The 14,507-nt window shown below is 41.4% G+C and overlaps 1 protein-coding gene across 1 annotated transcript in view; it reads left to right on the plus strand.

Annotated features, from left to right (window-relative positions):
• The window catches only part of CCNC (cyclin C), a 956,952-nt gene that overhangs the window by 382,630 nt on the left and 559,815 nt on the right, over positions 1–14,507 (plus strand). The window lies entirely within an intron of this gene.

Below are 14,507 nucleotides of genomic sequence, written 5' to 3' on the forward strand. Positions count from 1 at the left end.
AATTAACCCTGCATCTTAATACCCTGTTCAGTCTCAGCCTCTCCACAGGATATGTGCCCAGAGAATGACGCACGGCAACGGTGGTCCCGCTACGCAAGGGTGGAGCCACAACTGACCCTGGGAACTACCGACCAATAAGCCTGACCAGTCTGATCTGTAAGACTATGGAGCGAATCATTATGGAACTCATAAATGGAGAGATTGGGAACCTCCAGTCGCTGGACCCCACACAGTTCGGCTTCGTCAAGGGCAGATCATGCCTCCTGAACCTGGTGGATTTCTTTGAGACACTCGGGCTATAGGTAAGGGAAAGGAGGTACACACGGCTTACCTTGACCTTGCTAAAGCATTTGACACCATTCCCCATTCGGGCATTATTGATAAGCTCACCAGCCTGTGCATAAATCCTTACGTCACAAGATGGATCGCAAACTGGCTCTCAGACAGATCCCATAAAGTAAGAGTAGTGGGATCTATGTCCGAATCCAAACCAGTAACAAGTGGTGTGCCTCACGGCTCTGTCCTGGGGCCCCTCCTGTTTGGCATATACTTCTCAGAAGTACAGGCAAGCAGGGAAGGGCTGTGGCTGGCTATGTTTGCGGACGACTGCAAATTGGGTGCTGTAATAGAGTCTCCGGCCGACATGGAGGTCCTCCAGAAGGGCCTAAATGAGACTGATGCATGGTGTCAAAGCCATGGTCTCAAGCTAAATGCAAAAAAAATGCGTAGTAATCCCCTTTGGAAAAAACATAGTATCCGCAAACTACAACATAGGAGGTAATCCCCTGAAATCTGAAGAAGAAATAAGGGATCTAGGGACCCAAGTAGAAGGCCAGCTTTCCTTTGATAACCATGTTGCCAGAGTGGTTAGAAAATCCTTCTATGTGACCCATCTGATCATGAAAGGGTTCGCATCAAGATCTAAGGATGTAATGGTGCCCCTCTACTCTTCCCTCATCAGACCCATTATTGAGTACAATGCACCAATTGGAATGTACCTATCTAGACATCTCCAGCAGCTGGAGAAACCACAGAGGTACCTAACCAAGAGAATTACTGGCCTCAAACAGTTGCCCTATGCAGCACGATTGAAAAAGTTAAGACTGTTCTCTGTTGCATACCGCTTTCTCAGAGGCGATCTCTGTCTAACGTACAGAGTCATGTCCAACCCAGAATTGCTGAACATGCTCTATCTTAGCAAAACCAAATCTACTCGAGCTACACGCTCTAGGGATATAAACCTCAACACAACAATGAATAGAACATGCTGGAGGGATAGATTCCCTTCGCAGAGACTTCCCTTACTATGGAACAGGGCCCCGATCTACATAAGACAGAGCCCCTCACTATTCCTCTTCAAGAGGAACCTTGATGAGTGGATGGGTAACAGAAAGTTCACACCGGGAATCACACCAACAGCATTACTAGATAGGGGCCAAGGGTACTAGCTGCTAGTACAAGGGTCTAGGGAACTACTAAAGGGGCGGTGAATACCGCACAATGTGGTTGGGCTAATATATGCCTTCAGGCAGATATCTCCGTACCAACCTATGAACCTATTTTGAACCACAAAATGAATGCAAAGAGACACATGTTTTCTTTCTCTTCGGGTTTCATATTCAGAATCTGCATTGTGTGGCTTCTGCCAGTCCCTTTGAAGAATTTTATTTTTATTCATCTATTTCCAGAATTAATCTGTTGCTTCACTGGGAGCATATTTGACTATCTCTGAACAAGTGTTATGAATTGCTGCCCTTCCGTGGGTTTTTGGGAGCCTCCAATTCCTCTGTTCTTTCAGCACTGGTGGATGTATTTATTATAGCCTGCAGCTTGCTTGACAAACAGCTTGCTTTCCCCCAAAAAAGCAGATTTTAAGTTTTTATTTTCTAATCCAAAGTTAGACCCAGCAGTGATTTCCCCTAGTGAACACTACTTCTGCTAATTTAGAATTCTCAGATGTCAAGCTGATATGTTAAAAGTTCATGCTTACCTCATTTTAGAACAAGGAACATTGCAGCATTCGTTTCATCTTCTGAAGTAGAATCTTCTTTGTGTAACCTGAATGTCTCAAGTGGCATTGAAATGTACTTATGATTCATGCCACTTCCAGGGCTATTGCCCTAGGAGCTGTTATAGGGATGTTTGTTTTTGTTGCATATTTAAAACCTTCCTGATATTAAAACAGATATTTTGAATTCTCCCTTAGACAAAAGGTTAGTTTTTGGACCAGCTGCTGCTGCAGAGGTTCTCAAAAATGTGATGGCCGAGGTAAGTTGATTCAGTGAATTTCTCAGATTTTTCACACTTCCTTCTCAAAAGTTTGCCAATGGATTTAATGCTTCCTCTGCAACCTTTTTCAAAAAGCAGAATAAACCATCTCAACAAGGTGACATTTAAAAAGAAAGGAGGAATCCCCAAAACAAAAATGATTTCTGACACAGCTGAGTAACTATTGGCATGACTGCTTTCAAACCTTTAATCCTTGCATAAAGGCTGAACCTCTGTTATTCTTTTTGGCAAGAGATATAGTTTGACAGAGGAGTTCTAAAATTAATCCACCATGGTTACAGATCGCAGTCAGAATCTCTCCCTCCCTTTCAGGAATCCAGCCTGTTATCATCCAGCAGTTGCTGTCTTCAGGGGGGGGGGGGGGGGGGGTTCAAAATGTTATCCCTTCTCAACTTGTTGCCTCTCATTCCGCTTTCGCCTTTTTTGATGACCATAGATTTAAAGCCATATTCCTACAGATAGAGATTTCAGACATTTCTTAAAGTTTTCTGTCTGGATCACACTATCAGTTCTCTGCATTATCCTTTGGGCTATCCACGGTTCCAAAGGTATTCAAGGAGTGTCTAGCTCCAGTGACAGCCTACTGCAGGTTTTTCATATTTTTTTCTTTTTAGACAACTTGCTTATTTTTTGCGGTTTATTTTTTTAAAGTTTTTTCTCATATGAATGAGAAAACACTTGTACATTCTGGGGTTCCAGGAGAACATCCAAAAGTCTTGTTTAACTCCTGCTCCCATGAATTTTTTCCTGGGGTGTTTCACATAAGAAAAATTCAGTAGTGCTTAAAATGTGTGTGGTCCTAACATCAATATCCCCTGACATTCTAAATTCCACTTGTGGGGTTTGTGAAAAGGGCAATTCTGTTGTGGAGAGACCAAATGTACCAGAATCCAGGTCTCCCATTTCCCTTTCACTCCAGCACACTGTAACAACAGACATCTTAAATTTTGCTTAGGGAGCATTGTCTGTGGAGATACAAGTGCAGTCTTTGGAACAGAAAAGACAGACCAAAACATATAAATGTAAAAGACATGTTAACACTGGTCAGTCAACAGACTCTCAATCATCTATGGTCCGTTGGACCATTACAGGTGTTTATATACAACACCGTAGTGATGTGGTACATAAACAGGGAATCAGATTCTGCACTGTATGCTGACTAGCCATGGTAGCCTGGGAAATCACTTTTCAGCACAGTCTCATTATACAGGCATTTTACATTCCATTGGAGCAAAAGTGTCTGGCAGACAAGCTGGGCAGGCCTGGGACAGACCTTCACGAATGGAAATTAAATTGGGTGGCCTTCCAGGAATAGATCCAGCTATGGGAAACATTTCAAATATATCTTTTTGCCTGCACTCACAGTAATGTGACAAAATTCTGCTCCAGGACTCCTTGCAAGAGTTCCTGGAAAATAGATGCTTTTTCCTTTCCTTGAGCAGGAATGTTCCTGTATCCCATTCCACTAAAAATCAGAGTCATTCTGAAGCTTCAGTAAGATTCTCCTAAGATCTAAGGGTGACTTCCTTCTGGCCCTTGCAACAGTGGATGTTCATCATACCCACTGCTGCCTTTGACTATTTGTGGTGCTTCTTGCCTAGGAAGCAATAACCAGTCTCCTTCAAAAGCTCTGGCTTCCTCCCACACTTTCCTTCTGTCTAATGATTGGCCAGCACCAATCTGATAAACAGTCAGAAGGAAGTGATTTCAGTGATTTCTTGCCACTTCAAAGGAAGCAACAAAGGAACTGCTCAGGAATAGCAGTCATAGGAGGTTACTAGGCTGGCCTTGAGGCCCTTTTAAGCCTAGCCAAGAGTTTAGCCCATGTTTAGACAAGTCAGCACCCAAAGCCCCTGTCCAGCAGGGATACAGGTAGAATCCCAGGGGTGTATTTTCTGTTTCCCATCCAGTTATCCAGGTTGTGCTTAAAAAGGGATAATGAGATACTCTGCTTGACGTGGAGAGGGAGTCTGTTCAACAGATGGTGGAGTCTCTGGGACACACATCTGTCCTGCCAACAAGTCCTATTGATATCGCAGACAAGGTTGAAGTTGTGCATATGGGTTGCTCGAGTGGAGCTTGACTTGCAGATATGCAGCAGTCCCATCAAGGTGTGGTCTGAGATTGCTTTGTATGCCAGACAGAGGTCACCTCTGAGGAGTTTGTATGAAACTGAGTAGAGGGACAGCCCATCTGTGTCAGGCAGATGTTTGAGGCCCTGGATTCTCCTGGTGAGGAACCTCTGTGGTCTCTCCAGCTGCTGCAGGTGCTTTGCGAGGTACATGCCGAAGGGGGTGTTGTACTCAATAATTGGCCTTATAAGGGAAGAATACAGGGATGTTATGACCTCTTTGTCTCTGGATGAGATACCCTTACTTATGAGGTGGGCCATGTAGAAAGCTTTCCGTACAACGGAAGCAACATGGTCAAAAGTCAGGTTGCTATCAACCTGGATGCCCAAATCCTTTAATACTGATTATGTACTTAGGACGTTGTTAATGTGTGGGGACGTCACTGTCCCCAAAGGGAATGATGATGCTCTTTTTGGCATTCAGCTTGAGGCCATGTTTCTGGCACCAGTCATTTGTTTGTGTGAGACCCTCTTGGAGGACGTCCATATCACTAAGGGAATTGACTGTGCCCAGCTTGCAGTGATCTGCAAACTTCAGCCATAGCCCACTGGTTTTGGCCTGCACCTCAGAGAAGTATGTCCTGAATAACAGAGGCCCCAGGACCAATCCCTGGGGTATGCTGCTCGTTACGGGTCTACTGCTTGAGGTGGCTTCCCCTAATTCGATTAGGTGGGTTCCATCAGTGAGCCAGTCTGCTACCCATCTGGTAACGTATGGATTGATGACTAGTTGAGAGAGTTTACCTACTATGCCCGAGTGGGGAATAGTGTCGAAGGCTTTGGCCAGGTCAAGGTAGGTGGTGTACACAGTCTTCCCCTCATCCATTGCTTTGGTGACTGCCTCAAAGAAGTCGACCAGATTTAACAGACATGACCTCCCCTTGACAACGTCAAACTGTGTGAGGGTTGAGTGTGGAGGTTGCCAATGTCCCTGTTAATGGGGTCCATGATAATCCGTTCAGTGGCCTTGCAGATCAGGCTAGTTAGGCTGATGGGTCTATAATTTCCTGAATCAGTGGATGCTCCTCCTTTGTGTAAAGGGATGTTGGCTGTCCTCCACTCGGCTGGGACAAAGCCGGTATTCAGGCTTTGGTTGAATAGGGTGCCTAATGGGGCTGCAGGTTCATGCCTGAGTTCATGTAGGATGCAACCTGGGATGTTATCAGGTCTCAAGGAGGCTGTATTTTTTGCCTTTGAGAGGGCAGTGATGACCTGTTCCCTAAAGTTAAGGGGTTGGAGGTAGGTACTGGGGATGTTCTGATTTACTGATGGGGGGGACAGAGGGGAAAAGTTTGCACTGAACCTGTCAGCCAGTAGATTGGCTATATCTACAGCATTTGTGTATGTGGTGTCCTTGACCACCAGTTCTGAACAGATCTGGGTGCTTCCTTTGAGATTGCGAACATATGTGAAGAAGGCCTTATGATTGTCTCTAGTAGATGTGGCCAGTTTGAACTCGAAGTTGGCTTTAGAGGATTTCACTAGTGCTCTTATTTGCTTGTTGAGGCTAAGGAGGTAGTGCTTTCAGTTGGGCACCTGTTCCTTCTTGGTCCTGGACAGCAATGTTTTCCTTTTGTTATATAGTTTATTGCAGATGTCCACCAGGCAGGTTTACTCTTCCTTGCGGGGGATGATTTTGTTCTTTTAGGTATTCCTGATTCCATACATCTATATAAATGCTCTTATAGTACTTTGGTGTAGATATGGAGATTAGTGACAGTTCCTACCACAGGGGAGGGGGCTGTGAAGCTGTTTACACTATTCCTCACGAGGTTGTAATCCGCTTTGGAGAAGTTTTTTTGTTTGACCCTAGTGAAAGGAGGGCCAGGGGAGATGGTGATTTGAAAAGTGACCACTTTATGGTCGGATCTTAACAGGGAGGATGATACCGTAGGGGTGCTGCAGTGGTTACTCATGCTGGTTAATACCAAGTCAAGATATCGCCTCTTGTGGGGGTATCGACTATCTGTTCCAAGGCATTTGCATTGATGAAATCAAGGATTCTGTGGGCATTTGTGTTCTGGCATAAGTAGTTTTTCCAATTTATGGTTGGGTAATTAGTCACCCAGGATCAGGGTAAAGGATTCAAATCTTGATAGATTTGAAGTGGTCCAGATAAGTGGAGTGGGCATCTTGAGTCAAATTTGGGGGCCTATAGTTAGCTGTAATTTGATTAAGTGTCTTGTCAATGCTTAACTGCATCTGGAGTGTCTCCTATGACTAATACGTTGGGTTTATGGTTAGGCCTTAGTGGTTGCAAGACACTGGTGTGAGGATTATTCATGTCATGTGGTGTGGAGGGTTGTGGAGTTCTCATGTATGTGTGCCTCTGAGGTCTCCTTTGTTTGGGTTTGTTTTTGTTAAGAACCTCCGCAGGTGTGGGTGTGTTTTATGTAGTTGTGGGTGGTGGTTGAGGTGTAGTAATTGTGTTGACAACCTACTTAGTGCCAGATATACTGTCTTGTAAGGGAGAGAACATAGACTCTAGCTTCTTTATGTAATTGCATCTCTCACAAAATGTGTTCCTAGGTGGTAATAGTAGATGGTTGTCTGTGTACATGAGGCTGTCACACAAAAGGATGATAATGTGGTAAACTGTACCAGAAGACAATGTCAACAAAAATAAAAAAAAAAAACTGACATAGACATGTTCACACTAAAATTTATTGTAAAAAAACGTATGCCAATGCAAAGCTTTCGGGTTAGAGACTTCATCAGTGCTCAGCTTATCAGTTTAAAACTAATTATTTATATCAAACATTTAGTCATATGACACAGCCATCCAACAGAAGCAAACAATCATATTGCATCTGTTTTCCAATTAAAACAGGCTTAATGCTAATTGTATTGTTCAGACCAGGAAAAACATCTGCTTCAAGCCTTAATATCCAGTTATATTTGTGCATACTCCACATATTCTTAAGGGAATTAGGAAAAGCCAGTTTCTTTGGGTCAGCAGATTGAACACCGAGGTACTTCAGTGTCAACAGCAAATGAGAGAGATGGCTGTGGAATTTTAAAGAAAGAGGGTATAACGAAAAAAGATAGATGAAATAATGAAAGAATTTTTGAGCGCAAGAGGTGGAACAGCAAACCCTTTGTTTGCTGAAAAGAAGGATGATGAGGCAGACATCGAGGAAAAATAGAGGGAGAGAAATGTGATTAGGTACGTGACCACATATAATAGAACGGATGATAAGAAAATCATTCAAAAAAAATTGGAGTATTCTAACTGCTATGCCTGAGTTGAAACTTCTATTAGATGATAAGCCTAGCTTTGCATATAGGAATTGTAAAAATTTAAAAGGAGAGTTGTACTATAAAGACTTTCAGATAGTGACTAACAATATAGTAAGCAGTGAACATGGTACCTTTCCATGCCATGCATGCAGTTGCTGTAGAGATATTGTTTATAATAGTTTTAAACATCCAGTAATGGAAAAGATGCATTTTAAATGTTATGCCATTTGCAATACTGCTTATATTGTTTATCTAGCTACATGTTTTAAATGTTTGTTTCTATGTTAGTAAGTGCAGTCGGAAATTTAAAGACCGTGTCATTGAGTAATTTGAGCATAAATCCGACATACATAGAAATGTTTGGACAAATGCCCTAGCTAAGTATATCATGGATACAAATTCTACACATCTTTTTAAGTTTAGGTTTATTGATGTAATAAAAGTATTAGAGGGGGTGATATAAACCGTCTTTTAGAGCTGTGTGAATATAACTACATAATAAGGCTTGAAGCAGATGTTTTTCCTGGTCTGAATAATACAGTTAGCATTAAGCCTGTTTTAATTAGAAAGATGCAGTATAATTAATTGGCTGTGTCATACGACTGAATGATGTTTGATATAAATAATTGGTTTTAAACTGATAAGCTGAGCACTGATGAAGGGTCTAACCCGAAAGGTTTGCATTGGTATATGTTTTACAATAAATTTTAGTGTGAACGCATCTGTCATTTTTTTATTGCAGTTGCTACACTGTCTCAGGATGCCCATATCAACCAGGCTGGCAGGAGAAACTGTAGGAAATTGTCTATTCATATTTGCCAGAATTAGAGGGAGAGCTAAGGGATAGGCTTAAAGCCCAAGTGCTTAAACCAAAACTAGGAGGCTTAGAATAAAACTTAAAATTTAAACAGGCTTAAAACAAGCTGTAATAAGTGCAGCAGAGAAGATGCAATTGAACATTTTAGAGAATAAGTAGCAGAAAAAACAAGATGGAAGTAATAGAATTGGAGGAAGAAACACAAATACTGTAAAAGCTGCTGAATAAAGTTTTTTTTTTAATTTAGTAGAGTGGAAAGTGAGAAAGGAGATCATTGAAGGTTAAGAAACTAAGGGGGTTGGCCATCCCAAATGTTGTCTCTGTATTAGGTAAAATGAGCTAATGACACTGGCCTGTAAGGAGTGTCCCAGATCAAATTTACAGTAGGGGCAGGAAACTGCAAAGCTACCAAGTGTAAGAACAAGACAGCAATAGCAAGGGGGGTGGGGAAACTATGCTACAACAACTAGCTACACTATTTTAGGTAGAAAACGCTACAGAAATGTTTATCACAGCAGAAAAACAGCAGTGAGACACTAAATGAAAGTTTTAAACAGATAAAGGAGCAAGGAGGCTCTGGAGAATGCTTTTAACTGCAAATAAATCAGTTATATGATACATTCCTTGGCAGGAAATCAGAACAAACAAATGGAGAAAATTTCCCCTTAATACCTTTCACACAGTGGAACTAGTTAAAAAAGCTTTACAAACAGTGTGACAGTAACAAAGGTGATTTAACAGGGCTTGTAAGGCAGACAATTTCAGTACAATAGTGCAGATTAGTTTATAGCAGTGAAATACAGTAAAAAAATGGGCAGCAGACAAAAAAGTGCTGTAAATGGGTAGAATAAGCAATAACTAGTAAAAATAAGCAACAAAAAACAAGATACTTGTTATATAATCTTCATTTCTGTTTGATAATTCCCCTTTGAGAAACCCTTCCACACAGAAGTCATGGCCCTTTTAAGATTAGAATATATATTTTCTAATTTTTGACTAAACTTTGCATTTTTTCTTTAAGAAACAGTATTTATTTAAATACTTGTAGTTTCCTTTTAGGAATTGCCTTACTACCTTTAGAGACTTATTTTTCTTGGGAGCATTTTTTGTGTTAATAGTGTATTTAAGTATTTGTGTTAAGGATAAACTATGAGTGTTGCTTATAGTACTTGTGTGCTTCATGAGAATTTACCTGAGCATTTGTTTTCATTTGTTACTGTGCAGAGAAAAGAATTACCGTTTCAGTCTGGGATTTTATATCCTGCTTTCTGCATCTACCTTTTTTGGGATGTGTGTGTGTGTGTGTGTGTGTGTACATGTGCTAGTATGCTCACGCTTCTTGTGATCACTCAGCGACAACTTACTTTCTGATTGACTCTTTCCAGCACTGCTTACTGTCAGTTAAGTTTTTCCCATTATTACAGCATGGATACTCCTTCTGGTCCTGCTGGTTTTTCTCAGGCTGTACCTAAAAAGAAAAATCTTCTTATTAACGATGAGTCCTTGCAGTCACTGTGGGCTCACGCCATGCCTCAGCCACTGGTGGCGGATCCTGTATTGGCCATTCATTGTTCCTCCGCTCCTACACTGGTGTCCGAGTTCCTAGGTGTCATGTTCCAGTATCTGATAAAGGCATGGGAGAACTAATTTTCTCTTTGGATCTGGGTGATGCTCTGGGGGATTCTTCTCATGGTAGCTCAGAAAACAAATCTCTTGCCCAGGATAAAGAACCATCCTCAAGTCAGTCATCTTCCACGGATCCTTTACCTAGGAAGAAGAAACGGAGGATTAGAAACTGTTCATCACTTATGGTACATAAAAATGTTCTTACCTTACCCAGAAATTTATTGCAGGTAGGTGGTCCTGGAATTGAAAAGTCATTACCTAAACAGTATTGTGATACAGAAAATCCTGAAGATAGTCAATGAGAAGAGTCTGACATCGATAGAGACAGGATTCCCCCTCCTATGAATTCCTAAGGCCAGGACTCTGATTCTGGGGAAAGTACATATACCCCATCTCCTTTGGGGGAAGTTTCCTTTCCATAAGTCTGTATCTAGGATGAATGGTATGTTTTTGTGTGAACAAGTGGAGGTTCTGCCTGAAATGAGGGAGATCCTACGAGTTATCACAAGTGGAGATCCCACATGTTCCTCCTGTTCCTCCTATTTTGCCAGGTGAGGAGGATGTCTTTAATGCTGCCTGCAGTAATCCCGATTCCTAGTGTTCAGTCCCCAAAAAAGCAGGTGAACTATATAGTGTTTCCCAAGCTAACAAATTCTTGTTTTCTCATCTTCGATGTGACCCTGCCGCCATTTCTGCCTCATAGTTAGCTGGCAGTAAGCTTTTGATGAATTCTAATCCTTCTCCAGGGAATAACAAAGGTAAGATTTTAGATTCTTTCTGTTCAGCATCTTTGGCTGTTAGAATTCTCAGTTACCAGGGTCATATGTGGAAATTTGTTACATTGTGCTAAAATGTTAAGGGAATATTCTATTAAACTACTTCCAGAAAACAAATCCTTTCTGAATCCCATTATTTCTAATATTCATCAGTTCTTTAAACGTGCCCTAAAGAGTGTGTGTAATAACTGGGCAGACCCTTCTAGGGGCCGCAACCACTGTCTTGAGGTATGCCTGGGTATGTATCTAAAGGTTCTCAGATGAAATTAAATCTGAAATTTTGAACTCGGCTTTAGATAAAGAAGTTGTGTCTGGTCCTTTTGCCATTCAGGTACTAAAACAATGTAATGAAAGATAGAAATTAGTTCAGAGAATTGACCAACTTTTTCAAGTTCCCCACTATAAATCAAGTAGACTATCTTCTCCCTTCAGAAAACTACCTAAACTTTCTTCTTCTTTCGGCTTTTCCCGATTAGGGGCTGCCGCAGTGGAACTCCAGTCCACTAATGAGTGGCAGAAGATTTTTACGGTGCTGAGGTGCCAGCCTGACGCCCAACCTTCAACGAAGGCACGCCCATTCACACATGTCTTTCAAATGCCACTGGACCGCGGTGAGGACATGCAGACTCCACACAGAAGGTGTTCCAGCTGAGAATCGAACGGGAGAACCTCTTCCTGTGAGGTGACAATGCTACCGCTGCACCACCATGGCTTCAGAAATGTCTGGCAAACCAGGCACAAAGAATAGCTGTCAGAAAGGGATCAACATTATCAAAACACAGGAGTCTTTTCTAAAAAGGGGAGAAATGTACAGCTTTTAGATTGACTGTAACTGCACCCCCCCCCCCGGTCACTAGATCTGTAATTCTGCCCCAGACACAGGACCTCAATTTCTCCCTTTGTTAATCACATGCTAGCTCTATGAAGTAATGTATCCATTGCCTTTAGGCCACAGGGGCAGTAGTAATTTATTTCAGATAGTTTCTGATTCCAAAGAACGAAATTGCCAGCTTGCCAGGAGACAAACTCTTCATCTTTTCTTTTTCAGATTCTATATGTCTAGGTCACGCTATCAGTTCTGTGTAATACCTTTTGGGGTATCCACAGCTCTAAGAGTATTCAAAAAGAGCCTAGCCCCTAAGATAGTGCTTTGTGGACTTCTGGGCATTTTCAGGTCTTTGTTTAGACAACTTTACTTATCTTTACAGAGCATTTCCCCTGAATGTTTTGTCTTTAACATGGATTTTGTCCTTCCTCACCCATCTGGGGTTCCAGATATGTGTTCTACAGATGTCATCCTGGATTGGGTTTGTAGTATCATGAGAATCCAACATTATCATTCTGTGGAATTTGATTCCAATTTTGGTCCTTTTCAAGAAGGAACTGCATGAGTAAAGACTACGCATAATTCAGAATTCAGGTCTTGCTTTTTTTCCTTGTATCCCAACACAGTGTGTATCAACAAATGCTTCAGATTTTGCTTGGGGAGCAGTTTAGATAAGAAAAAAAAGTGTGGCCTGTGGGGCATGTCAGACAACCCAAAGCACATAAGTATCTAAGGATGCTAGCTGGGATCCATGCAGTAATTCATTTTTTTTTTTTTATCCGAGGTCTCTGGGTCCTTGCACTTGATTTCAGACAACACCACAGTGATGTGACACTTCATCAGAGGGACACCAGGTCTTTCCCTCTGTGTCTGCTGGCTGTGGTAGCTTGGGAGTAGCTCTTAACCATTTCTTGATCCTCCAAGCATGTTACATCCCTTCAGAGCAGTATGTAGTGGCAGACAAGCTGAGGAACAGAATAGACCCTCACTATTGAAAATTTACATATGAGGATCTTCAAGTATTGATCCAGTTGTGGGGAACACATCAAGTAGATCTGTTTGTGTCTTTTTCAAAACAAACATCTAACCTGATTGGGTTCCAGGACTCCTTACAGTAGATAAAGAAAACAGATGCATTTTTACCCTTTCCACTGAGATACAGGGTCATTCTGGAGACTCAGAGGGACTCTTCAAAGATCTTTGGGATAACTGCTGCAATCTTCCTCACAGGTTGGATCTATTCACACAAGTTGAAGCACCCCAGTTTCAAACTGCTACAACTGAATGCATTTGATTAAAATTTTATACCTTCTAGACACCTCTTTCATGAGGATGTGCTGAGGCAAGAAAACCTGCTACTAGGAAATCCTGTATCTGCAAGTGGAAAAGATTGCCTAGCTGGTGCCTAGCCAATAACCAGGGTCCTATTAGGAGTTATGTACCAGTGTTCTCAAATGTTTGTGTGAGTTGCTATCCCCTGGTCTATCGTATTCCTGTATCAACGTTCACAGTACAGCCATTTCAGCATGGCTGCCCACGACTCCACCCTATCCTCTTTGCATCTCATTAAACAATTTTTGAAAGGGTTTTGTGCATGAACCCACCTAGAAGGAAGGTGTCTTGCTCTTGGGCTGTTAACTATGTGCTGGAAAACTAACCATGTAGCTATTTGAACCAACTCGTTTGGCAGATTCATTACCTGGAAAACCGTTCTTATTGCTCTGACCACTGCAAGAAGATTATCTGAGCTGCAAGCTCTCAATGTGGGCGAACCTGTAAGTATCCTGTAAGGGTAGGGTTACTTTGAGAACAAATCCCTCATTTATGCTCAAAGTAGTCTCAGAGTTTACTTTGAATCAGGCTGTCAGACTCCTGGTGTTATACCTAAAACCTTGAAACCTGAGAGAGAGACAAATTCTACATACTCGAGATAAACATGGATGCAGAAAATCTGTTTTTTACGTAACAGCTATATTAACATTTATCTACTTTAGTTGTCTGTTGTATTAACATCTTGCACACACACACACACACACAAAATTGTGGGCTGTGTATCAGACATTTCTGATGTCTTAAAAAATGTAGAATTTCGCTAGAGAAACAGCAACCTTCTCCAAATAGCAGAAACAGCTCTTTAAGTGAAAATGATAGAATAAACTGTTTTTACAAGACTTTATAGCAGAAAGAGCAGAGGTGTGTAGCAACCATTTTCCCAGACACCTTGCCAGAAATTCTGAGTCAAAATGTTTGTGTGTTCAGAGGTATTACTAAGGAAACTAAATGTTTCCATAAATTTACAAAGCTCACATTCAGAAAGGTTTTTGACCACATTTTTTGCAGATTGAGATGTATCAAATGTAGAAGTGCTGTGGTTTAAAGAAAGATGTATATGCCATTGTTTTCATCAACAGTCAGTGTTTGTATACAAAAGCCTTGGGGGTTTTCAGGCAGAACTTATCTGAATAGGTATGGAAATAACATCTATTTAGACATGCCTCTTAAAATTATCACTAATGAGATATCTGATAAAACTGCATAAAGTAATTTTGTGGCTTTTCTTGCTGCTTGTTTTGTTAATGTTTATAAAACTGATTTAAACTTCTGTTTAATATGTTTTGTTAAACTCACAGTGCTTCCCCAGTTAAGTCTGTGATTTACTGGAAAATTTGTGGTTGAATCACCTGTGTGAGTCAAGTCTGAATTTTATTGTTGGAGGCATGTCCTCTGTGCAGTTCTTAATGTTTTGTTTTGTTTCTTTCCCCAGAGGTGCGTGTGGTCTTGTAATATTGCAGCATCTCATTG

Source organism: Protopterus annectens, chromosome 1.part0 (assembly GCF_019279795.1).
Source record: "Protopterus annectens isolate FY-2018-M chromosome 1.part0, PAN1.0, whole genome shotgun sequence".
Classification (NCBI taxonomy): Eukaryota; Metazoa; Chordata; order Ceratodontiformes; family Protopteridae; genus Protopterus; species Protopterus annectens.